The sequence below is a fragment of the Lactuca virosa genome, chromosome 3 (genome assembly GCF_052849685.1).
Source record: "Lactuca virosa cultivar CGN04683 chromosome 3, Lactuca_virosa_CGN04683_v6, whole genome shotgun sequence".
In the NCBI taxonomy this organism is placed as follows: Eukaryota; Viridiplantae; Streptophyta; class Magnoliopsida; order Asterales; family Asteraceae; genus Lactuca; species Lactuca virosa.
The window spans coordinates 312,091,835-312,103,447 of record NC_136428.1 but is presented as its reverse complement, the minus strand read 5'-3'; positions in this window follow the sequence as shown (position 1 = coordinate 312,103,447).

Sequence of the window (11,613 nt, the reverse complement as noted above, 5' to 3'; positions counted from 1 at the left end):
TTCCCAAAACCGTAACCTCCTTAGAGGAGGTTTCTCTCTCTCTCTCTCTCTCTCTCTCTCTCTCTCTCTCTTCTTCTTCTTCTTCTTCTTCTTCTTCTTCTTCTTCTTCTTCTTCTTCTTCATCTCTTCTTGAAGATTACTTGCATTTTCATGCCCTCTTTAAGTTCATATTGGTTATGAACTTAAAGCTTAAAGGTTTAAGAGTTTATGGAATAGCATCTACATCAAGTTGATTCATTGTTGGTGTCTCAAAGGTTCCACACTCTTCATCAACTTCCAAGCTTCCCAAGAGGACCCAAAGAACAACAAAGGTTGTTATTTCTTCATCCTTTCTATGGTTGGTGTTTTAATCTTTCTATAACTTGCAAGGAGATCCTTGATGGGTATAAAATGTTATGTTATGTTCAAAATTTGAAGTCTTCTGTTGCCATATTTTTCTAGTTTATGAAATTATTTTTGAGCTAAAACCCAATAATTGGTATCACCTTGCAAGTCTTCTGTTGCCACCTTGCAAGTTTGGTTAGATTTTTTGATTTTTGGAAATCTTAGTTTTTGGAGAATATAGATAACTTGTTTAAGTTTCATGCATCTTTTGTCATTTAAAGTTGTCTTAGAAAAACAAATGTTGTTTTATGTGTATGTTGATGTATATGATGTGCATAAACTAGCCAATGACCATTGTGTTTGTTGTGTTGTTGTATTGGTTGTTTTTATAAAAATGGTTGTAATAATTTATTTATTCATATGGTATGTAGTAAATTTAATAGATTAGTTTTCTTAGTTTATTTTTTTTAAGTAATAGATTAGTTTTTAGAATTAATTTATTTGTACAAAAATGTAACAAGAGATGAAGTTGGAACCTTTTTTTGAAGACAAAAGAGAAATTTTCGAGTCTAAAAGGTGTGTCGGATTTTCAGTGACATTTTTTTAAAAGTGTCACTAATGCTGTTTACAAAGAGTTGTTAGACTTTTAGCGACATTTGCTGAATTTCAGTCTTCAAGAAATTTTTCCAATCCTTTGCAAGCAATTGGTGTTTACTCAAGTGGGAGCTTCTTGATCAACAACATTACAAGAAGTTTTTTGGTCCCCTTAAATGTCCCTTTAGGAATGGACTTGACATTTTTTGTGTTGGCTCACACAAAAATGTCATTAGTTGGTTATGTTTATGCACATATCATTTTATGCATCTTTTGTGTTGTTTATTTTATGCAATTATTATGTGTGGTTGATAAACTAGTTATTCACATGCTAAAATAATTATGAACAAAATAAACATCACATGGAGTTTGGGTTTTCAAAATTGGACATAAGATGTAACAAGTTATTATTTTAAAAATAAACCCAGTTTTATAAAATCGTTAATAACGACAAATTTTGAAATACTCCATTATAAGTTTTAAAATGATGATTTTTGTAACTTATTCAAACTCCAAATATATAAGTAATAAAATGAAGTTTTATTAAAGATATATAATGTTCAAATGCACTCAAAGTTAATACCGGTTATTAGAATTGAATTGCGTCAAATTATATAAAAACTAGCTTTTTATATAGAGCCTTTAAAAGTGATTTTCTTTTGAAAATAAATACCATGGTTTATTATATACATGTAATAACCATGATATCATATGCTTTTAAACTAGAATTATAAAACATATAAATACCCTTTTTACAAACCTCAAATCTATGTAATCCTTTTGAAGAACACTCGCACATCTCTTGTATGCACTAGTGGGATAAATGATACCTAACCGCTCAGTGTTGTCTTTTGATGACCGGGGTGTCTTCGCGATTTCTATAACCAAGTTATATGCCGATTACACAAGTTTTTCAAATTGGATGATTTGATCGGAAATCTTTTGTGATAAAGGATACCTAAGCAAGAGAGATCTGATGCATAGTGTAATAACCCAATTTTTCAAAAGAAAATTTTTATTTTTAAATAGTCAAACACTTTTCCATAAATCATGAAATCTCAATACAATTGTTTTCAAATTATGTCTAAACATCAGAGTGTCCCATAAAACGCATGAGAGAGAGTGCACGTCGCGCCATCAAGCCTTGCCCTTGCCCTTGGGCTCAGATGTACCTTAAACAAATCCACAAAATGTAAGCTAATGCTTAGTGAGTTCCCCAAAGCATACCCCACACACAATCCACATAACACATATCATATTAGCTATAGAAGCTACATATATATCACATAAGCCATGCATACAACAAATAGGGATGCCTTGGGCTCATCCCCAGGGTCTTACTCCAGGATGCCATCGGCTCCCCACATAGTCTTACACCTACATGCCATGGGCTGTCCACATGGTCTTACATCCAAGTGCCATGGGATCTCCCATGGTCTTCCATACAATCATCTGATATATACTACTAGCATACTTCCTAGCTCATACCAACTAACATGCCACATAATACTACCTCAACCAGGATACCCCATATCATAAAATGGGCTGGCCTTGGTGCCTTAGACCCATTGGTATGGTGAGGAGACTCACCTCTTGAGTGCTGAGCTGAATAACTAAGGTCAGATGTATCCCACACACTGCTCCTCCTCAACTGCCTATAACCAACATGTGAATAACTTGTTATAGTCCCATAATTACCCTCAAAGTCAACCCTGGTCAAAGTCAAGGTCAACAGTCAAGGTCAACAGTCCATGTTGGCCTCAACTCGTTGAGTGCATTCAACAACTCGTCGGGTTCCTGTATGACTCGTTAACTTGCCGAGATACCTTTGTAACTCGCCGAGTTCCTCCCGAGTCCATTCCACTGAATCCCACATCAACTCGCCGAGTCACCCTAGTGACTCATTGAGTTCATCATATGTCCAGAAAACTAATGTTTGGTCAGACTAAAACCCTAATCCTTCACTACACTCATCCAGAAACCCATAAACAGGCAGACCCAACCCCGACTCCTCGATTCAGCTAAGGGACTCGATGAGTTCCTTCAGTCATTTCCAAGTTCAACCCTTTTTAGTGGGATCTAAGGTCCCAAAATACAGATCTAAACCCCCTTAGTGCACATTCCACGTAAAGTTGCAGACTTTACGTGCATGCAAGGCCCTACAAGGCCGTAACCTCAAAACTAGGCTTCTTACAAGGTTTTTGTGCATAGAAAGGGGCTAGGCTGCATAAAGTGAGCAACTTTATGTCATTGGGGACCTAGAGAGGTCCAGATCTGGAACCATATCCTTGTGATAAGTCCAGATCCGAGTTTGACTCCATTTTGCACCAAATATTTTCCTTTACTTCCAAGAAAGCGGATCTAATCAACTAGAGATCAAGGTGATGACTTTATACCTCAAGATGATAGAAAAAACAGAGTAGATGCCGGATCTACTGCTTCTCTCCTTGTTCCTTCCTCTTCAAGCTCTAGAATCCTTCACAAATACCCCAAAATTTCTCACAAAAGCTCTTTCTATCACTCAAGAAGGTTCAAGGTCGATCTAGGGTTTTCTCTGGCTATTAGGGTGATAAGGGAGGCCACAAGAGGCGCATTAAGTTCTTTAAATAGGGTGCAAACCTAAAAATTAGGGTTTCTCTTTACAGCTCCTACTCGTCGAGTCGGGGCCTTCCGACTCGTCGAGTAGGACCCAAACCCCGTGTCCCCTAACAGTCTCTACTCGACGAGTTGGAGTACCCTAACTCGCCGAGTCCATGCACAAAACCCTAAACATTATAAAAATTAATCAATACTTGGAACAAGTGTTATAAGTCTCCCCCAATTGAACTAGACTTCGTCCTCGATGTCTGCTGGTCCAAACAAATCCGGGTAGTGGTCTCGCATCTCGTCCTCCGGCTCCCAAGTCCATTTGGAGCCCCTGCGGTGCTGCCACTACACCTTTACCAGCTTCACTTCCTTATTTTGAAGAACCTTGGTCATCCTATCTAAGATTGCAACTAGCCTCTCAATGCAGTCCAGAGAAACGATTGCAGCCTCGTCAGTGACACACTTCCGATTCTATGACACATAGAAGGTGTTATGAATTTGGCGAAGCTCATCCGGCAGATCCAAGCAATATGTCACCTTGCCCACCCGGGCCATAATCCTAAACGAGCCTATATATCGTGGTCCCAACTTTCCCCTCTTTCGAAACCTGATGATCCCCTTCCATAGTGACACTTTCAGTAACACAAAGCCCCCCACCTGGAACTCAAGATCCGATGTAACATCCGGATTTCCAGGTATCATAATTTAAGTATTTATTTTTGAGTCAAGAAGAGGGACTCGACGAGTTGACGCCTAAACTCGTCGACTAGGATCGCGACTGATGACTAAGATTAATGAATGGAGGGGTAGAAGGGTCTTCTACCCATTCTTTAGATATGAGAATATAAAAGAGTATTGATTAGAGATATTATCATTTAATAGGCGGAGGCTAGATCGAGGATATCGAGCACGAGAGTTTACTAGACATCATACGAGGTGAGTCTTCTCACCATACATTACCTAGAGTGGTATTTATGTGCAGACCGGAGGGTCTTATGTGTTATGTGTATGATTGAGATTATGTGCATTGTGTTATATGTATGCTATGTTTTATATAGACCGGACCGGAGGGTTCAACGATTTAGCCCGGACCGGAGGGTCCAACGATTTAGACCAGGCCGAAGGGTCCAATGAGCTAGACCGGACTGGAGGGTCCAACGAGCTACGGGACTGGAGGGTCCCGCTGAGACACATCGACCGGAGGGTCGTACCGAGTTATAGCCTCGAATGACGTATGTGGTATTTTGGGGAACTCACTAAGCATTTATGCTTACCGTGTTATGTGATATGTGTTTGAGGTACTAGCGAGGATCACGGGAAGGCGCCGACATGATTTGTACACATTGATAGAGTATTATGTATTTGAGATCCTGGGATATGTTTTACTGTGATAACATGTGACACATTTTGAGTTTTGAGATTACCTTATGAGACATGTTGTGTTTGAAAAATGAAAAACTGTTTTGAAAATTTACGTTGTTACATCCGATCGCCGCAGGTCAGCATAACTTTTCTGACGGCTCTGCGCGACCCGCAGCCGGTTGCGCACCTGCTGAATCAACCTGGTAGTCTTGAGCACTACTTCAGTGCTCCCCATGACCCGGTATCCAACCTCGCCCCAACAAACCGGGTCCTGCATCTCCTACCATACAACATCTCAAATCGGGGTCGGTCGATACTGGCGTGGTAACTGTTATTATATGAAAACTCTGCCAGTAGGAGGTACGTATCCCAATTCCCTCCAAAGTCCAACACACATGCACGAAGCATATACTCAAGTGTCTAGATCGTCTTCTCACTCTGGCCATCAGTCTGGGGGTTGTACGCCGTACTAAAATGCAGCTGAATGCCCAGTTGCTCGTGGAACTTCTTCCAGAATCTCGATGTAAACCGAACATCCCTGTCAGAGACTACCAATACTGGTACCCCATGTCTAGCCACCAACTCTCGTACATAAATATCCGCCAACTTCTCAGCAGATATACTCTCAGATATCAGAATAAAATGGGCACTCTTCGTCAGTCTGTCTACAATCACCCATATGGCGTCCACACCCTTCGCCGTCCTCGGTAACTTCGTGATGAAGTCCATAGTGATCTCTTCCCATTTCCATATAGGAATGGGTAATGGGTGAACCTTGCCATGAGGCCGCTGATGCTCGGCCTTGACCTTCCTACAGGTCAGGCACCGCTCCACAAACCAGGCGATCTCCCGCTTCATGCAGGGCCACCAGTAACTCAGTCTCAAATCTCTATAAATTTTCGTAGCCCACGGATGTATAGAGAACTTGGACTTGTGTGCCTCCTCCAATATCTTCTGTCTCACTCCTCCAGTCACCGGTACCCACATCCGGCCACACTGTGTCAGAAGGCCATGACTATCCTTAACAAACAAAGGATACCGTCCCTGAATACGCTCTATCTTCCAATTCTCCTTCTTCACCCCCTAGACATGTGCCTCCTTGATCATATCCAACAATGGAGAGATCACGGTCATCCTCAAACAAACGTTCCCAACCGGGGGACCTGCCGCCTTGCGACTCAAAGCATCGGCCACCGCGTTGGCCTTCCCTGGATGATATAGGATCTCACAATCATAGTCCTTCAGTACGTCCAACCACCTCCTATGTCGCATGTTGAGGTTCTGCTGATCCATCAAATACTTCAAACTCTTGTGATCAGTATAGATGGTGCACCGCAATCCATACAAGTAGTGCCTGCAAATCTTGAGGGCAAATACCACTGCCCCCAATTCCAGGTCGTGAGTGGGGTAATTTGCCTCATGAGGCTTCAACTGCCTCTCCTCCCTCAGGATCTCCAATACCTCCCTCAGCCAGAAATCACACTTGGAGAACTTGGCATACAGCCTCTCCGCCCTCAGGATCTCCAATACCTCCCTCAGATGCTGCTCATGCTGCTCCCTGGTCTTAGAATAGACTTGAATATCATCAGTAAAAACGATCACCGACCGATCCAACATTGGTCTACACACCCTGTTCATGAGATCCATAAACGTTGTTGGGGCATTGGTGAGCCCAAATGGCATCACCACGAATTCATAGTGCTCATATAGAGTCTTGAAAGTTGTCTTCGGTATATCCTTATCCCGAATCCTCATCTGGTGGTATCCCGACCGAAGATCAATCTTGGATAACCAAGACGCGCCCTGCAGTTGATCGACTAAATCATCGTTCCTCAGTAACGGATAACGGTTCTTCACCGTTAGTTTGTTCAGCTCTCAATAATCAATGCACATCCTGTGTGATCCATCTTTCTTTTTCACGAACAAGATTGGAGCTCCCCACAGGGAACTGCTCGGTCGAATAAACCCTCGGTCTAGCAGCTCCTGAAGCTGCGTAGATAACTCCTGCATCTCGGGCGGTGCTAGCCGGTACGGTGCCTTTGCTATCGGTGCGACACCCGACACTAAATCACTGTCACACCCCCAAACCAAGGATGACAGAAACGTACGGGGGTGGGAATGACTTCATGTATATTATCATAACAACGAGTATAATAGTGCTCATAGTAAAAACAACCATCATAAATATAATTGAAAAAGTTACACCATAGTATGAGTTTACATGTTTCAAAATCAATTACATTATGATGACAAAAATGTATAAATTGACGTCTTGCATCCCATCCTTAAAAGCAATTGGTTACCTGTTTCACTGGTTTCCTGAGAACACAAGTAGTTTTGAAAGAATGTCAACAATTAAGTTGGTGAGTTCATAAGCTTTTGGATGAAATGTTGGAAAAACCCTTGTTTGTAAATGTAAATGAATACTCAAGAAAAATCCAATATTTTCCTTATAAAATATTATGTAGCCTTAAATCCCAAGACCGAGAGTATGTACGTATTTTGTACTTATAATGTGTTTGAAATGGTAATGTGTATCCAAGAAAAATCCAATATTTTCCTTATACAATGTCGTGTAGTCTTAAATCCCAAGACTGAGAGTATGCAGTTTTAGATAGATAAACGTTTCACGTCTCTCAGTTACGGAAGTGCCTGGTGGACGAATCGGCAGTTGTACCCTTGGAGGATATTCATGTGGATGACAGCCTGAACTACATCAAGTGGCCAATAGAAATTCTCGACCGGAAGTCGAAGGATCTGATAAACAAGAGGGTCGAGCTGGTGAAGGTGCAATGGCAGCACCGAAAGGGCTCAGAATGGACGTGGGAGCTGGAGGACGAGATGATGGAGCATTACTCAGAGCTTTTTCAGGACCGAGCAGCCGACTTAAAGGACGAAGTCTAAAATAAGTGGGGGAGATTTGTAACACCGGATTACTGTTATGTATTTTATTTATGAATTTTATGTATTTTCTCTGGGACTCGACGAGTTGATGGCCCAACTCGTCGAGTAGAGACGGGATCTGCGGGAAGTTTAAGTGACCTACTCGACGAGTCGGGGACTGACTCGGCGAGTAGGTGTTGTTTGGGTGAAACCCTAAATTTGAGGGTTTGCACCCTATTTAAACGTCTTATTGCAGCCTCCATCGTCCCTTATGCTCCCAGAACACCTCATATCGAAATCCTAGCCGCTTTGAGTGATCTAAGGCCATTATTGGTGCTTTTGGGTGGTTTGTTAAGCTTGAAAGGAAGGAAGAAGCTTGGGAATTCGAGTTGGGGCTTGTAGATCCAGAGATCTTATTCCATCTTCAGCTCAATCAAGGTAAATTTCCCATGTTTTGGTCTTCCATTTGGTTGTTCATCTTTAGAGCTTAGATTATGGGTGCATTTAGGGCTTTCTAAGCCATTTTCGGATTTGTAAGGTGATTTATGGGGTTCTACTTTCAGATCTGAGTCATTGGAGAAGTATCATGGCATAAAGGTGCCAACTCTATGGCCATGAGAGCCCCATGCACATTGTAGAGTACCTTTTATGGATTTTTGAGCCAAAAACCCCATGCATGTGAACCAAGTTTGGAACTTTACGTATAAAATGGACATTAGGAAGCCAGATATATGGTTTTGAGGTGTTAAGACCCATTTAAATCGACTGGATAGTAATGGTCATGGATGGACTCGACGAGTCGTTCTTGGGACTCGGCGAGTCGGTGTGTTTTAACCACCAAATCCCTTCTGTGGTTGGACTAGTGGTTCAGGAAGGAAGTCCCGTAAATGTTTAGACTCGTAAAGGGACCTGGGAATCATGGGACTCGACGAGTGTATGAACAGACTCGGCGAGTCCAAGGTAATATCCCAACCTTTGAAGATGGACTCGACGAGTTGTTCATACAACTCGGCGAGTCATAGACTAGACACGTTCTTATGAGGGAGACGAACTCGCCGAGTTGTAGGAAGAACTCAGCGAATCGGATGAAGATAGTCCTGATGGTTTGAATGAAGGAGAACTCGATGAGTTCTCACAAGGATTGACGAGTGGTGACGGGGTTGGATCGAGTTATTGGGGCATGGACTCGACGAGTTGGTAGACCAACTCGGCGAGTCAGGTCAACTGGGCGTTGACTTTGACCAAAGTTGACTTGCCTGGTTTTGGTATTGACCCTGGGTGGGTTGTATGTTCAGTTTGATGACGTGAAGGTTGTCGTGTAGGGATTAAGGAGTCGAGGAGGGCCGACCTTCGCGCCGAGGACAGTTCAGACAGTACACGACATCGAGGTGAGTTACCTTCTAGTAGCGGTGGGTATACGGCCATAATGCCGGCCCACCAGTAGGAGTTGTATGTAAGATGATTGTCTTTGTGATATTCATCTAGGTTTGATACTACCTGTTATTTTTTATGTGCTAGCATGATATGATGTTACGTGATGATGGTAGTAGTAGGGGGGAGATAGTCCTCAAGTTACCGGCCGATAGGGCTGAAGGGGTGGTTTAGTACCCAGCTATGTTAGATTATGAATACGTGACTGTGTGTGATAGACCGGTCGAGAGGGACGAAGGGGTAGGTCAGCACCCAGATATGCTAGGCATGGTCACCGGTCGAGAGGACCGAAGGGGTAGGCTAGCACCCGGATATGCTAGGCAAGGTCACCGGACGAGAGGACCGAAGGGGTAGGTCGGGCACCCAGATATGCATGGCAGTATGTATGTTATGTGTTGTTATGGTATGTGGTATGATGTGGGAACTCACTAAGCTTCGTGCTTACAGTTTCAGTTTTGTTTCAGGTACCTCTTCAGCGAAGAGGAAGGAGCCGGCGCGGTAGCAACACATCACACTCACGCATGATTTTCGCATAGAGTTTTCTGTGATTGTACTCTGATTAATACTATTATCCGATGATATGTTTTGAGACACGACGTAATGGTTTTATGAATTAATATAATATCAGAAATGATTGATAAATGATTTCACATGATTACTTAAATAAAAACGATGCAGTTTGCCGTATATATATATATATATATATATATATATATATACACACACACACACACACACACACACACACACACGCACACGCACATTAGGTTTGAGACCCGTGGAAACAACGAGTTTATAAGATAGACAATAAAAATATATTGATAAAATAAAAAAACTTAAAAAAAGTCAATATTAAACTATATTCAAATATGATTTTCAATATATGATGATATTGTATTTTAATAAGTGAGACCTAAAAGTACTATCCAGCCAACTAAACGAACTACTGATCAAAGGGTTTATTAGACCCAACTTCTTGCCTTGGGGAACACCAGTTCTATTTGTGAAAAAGAAGGATGGATCGTTTCGCATGTGCATCGACTACCGCGAGCTAAATAAGCTTACCATCAAAAACCGATACCCTTTACCCCGAATCGACGACCTATTTGACCAACTCCAAGGAGCATCTTACTTCTCAAAGATCGATCTGAGATCGGGATACTATCAACTACGGGTTCAGGAGGAGGATGTCCCCAAAACGATGCTCAGAACTCGGTACGGTCACTACGAGTTTGTAGTGATGCCCTTTGGGTTAATAAACGCACCCGCAGTGTTCATGGATCTAATGAACCGGGTGTGCCGGCCTTACCTAGACAAGTTTGTGATTGTCTTCATAGATGACATTCTAGTCTATTCAAGGAGTAAGGAAGAGCATAGCCAACATCTACGACATGTATTGGAGACTCTAAGGGCGGAAAAATTATATGAAAAATTTTCGAGGTGTGAATTTTGGATCCGAGAAGTGGAATTCCTCGGCCATGTGGTTAGCGAGAAAGGGATACACGTGGATCCCTCCAAAATCAAGGCAATTGAGAACTGGTCAGCACCAAAGACGCCTACAGAAATCCGCCAATTCTTAGGCCTCGCTGGCTACTACCGGAGGTTCATCCAAAACTTCTCCAAGATTTCCAAACCACTTACCACCCTAACCCAAAAGAGTGTAACTTTCAGCTGGGGAGAGAAACAAGAAACCGCCTTTCAAAACTTAAAACAGGCCCTGTGTAGCGCCCCGATTTTATCCCCGCCAGAGGGAACCGAAGACTTTGTGGTCTACTCTGACGCATCAAACGAGGGCCTAGGATGTGTGTTAATACAATGAGGAAAGGTCATTGCCTACGCATCGAGGCAATTAAAAACGCACGAGATCAATTACGCCACACATGACCTTGAATTGGGAGCAATAGTATTCACCCTAAAAATCTGGAGGCACTACCTTTACGGAACAAAGTGTACTATCTTTACCGACCACAAAAGCCTTCAACACATCCTCAATCAAAAAGAGCTCAACATGAGGTAGAGACGATGGGTAGAATTACTGAATGATTACGAGTGTGAGATTCGTTATCACCCAGGCAAGGCCAACGTGGTAGCTGACGCCTTAAGTTGAAAAGAATACTCGGGTCGCCGAGTAAAATCATTAACCATGACAATCCATTCGCACCTGTCCATGCAAATCAAAGAAGCCCAGCTGGAAGCCTTGAAGCCTAAGAATGTGGCAGGTGAGGCTTTAAGGGGAATGGATAAGAATCTAGAAGTCAAGGCCGACGGAGCTCGTTATCTCATGAAGCGAATTTGGACACCAAAATTCGGCGGGTTCAGGGACGTCATACTGAACGAAGCGCACAAAACTCGCTACTCCGTACATCCCGGTCCGGACAAGATGTACCTGGACCTAAAGAAAATCTACTGGTGGCCGAACATGAAAGCCGAGAT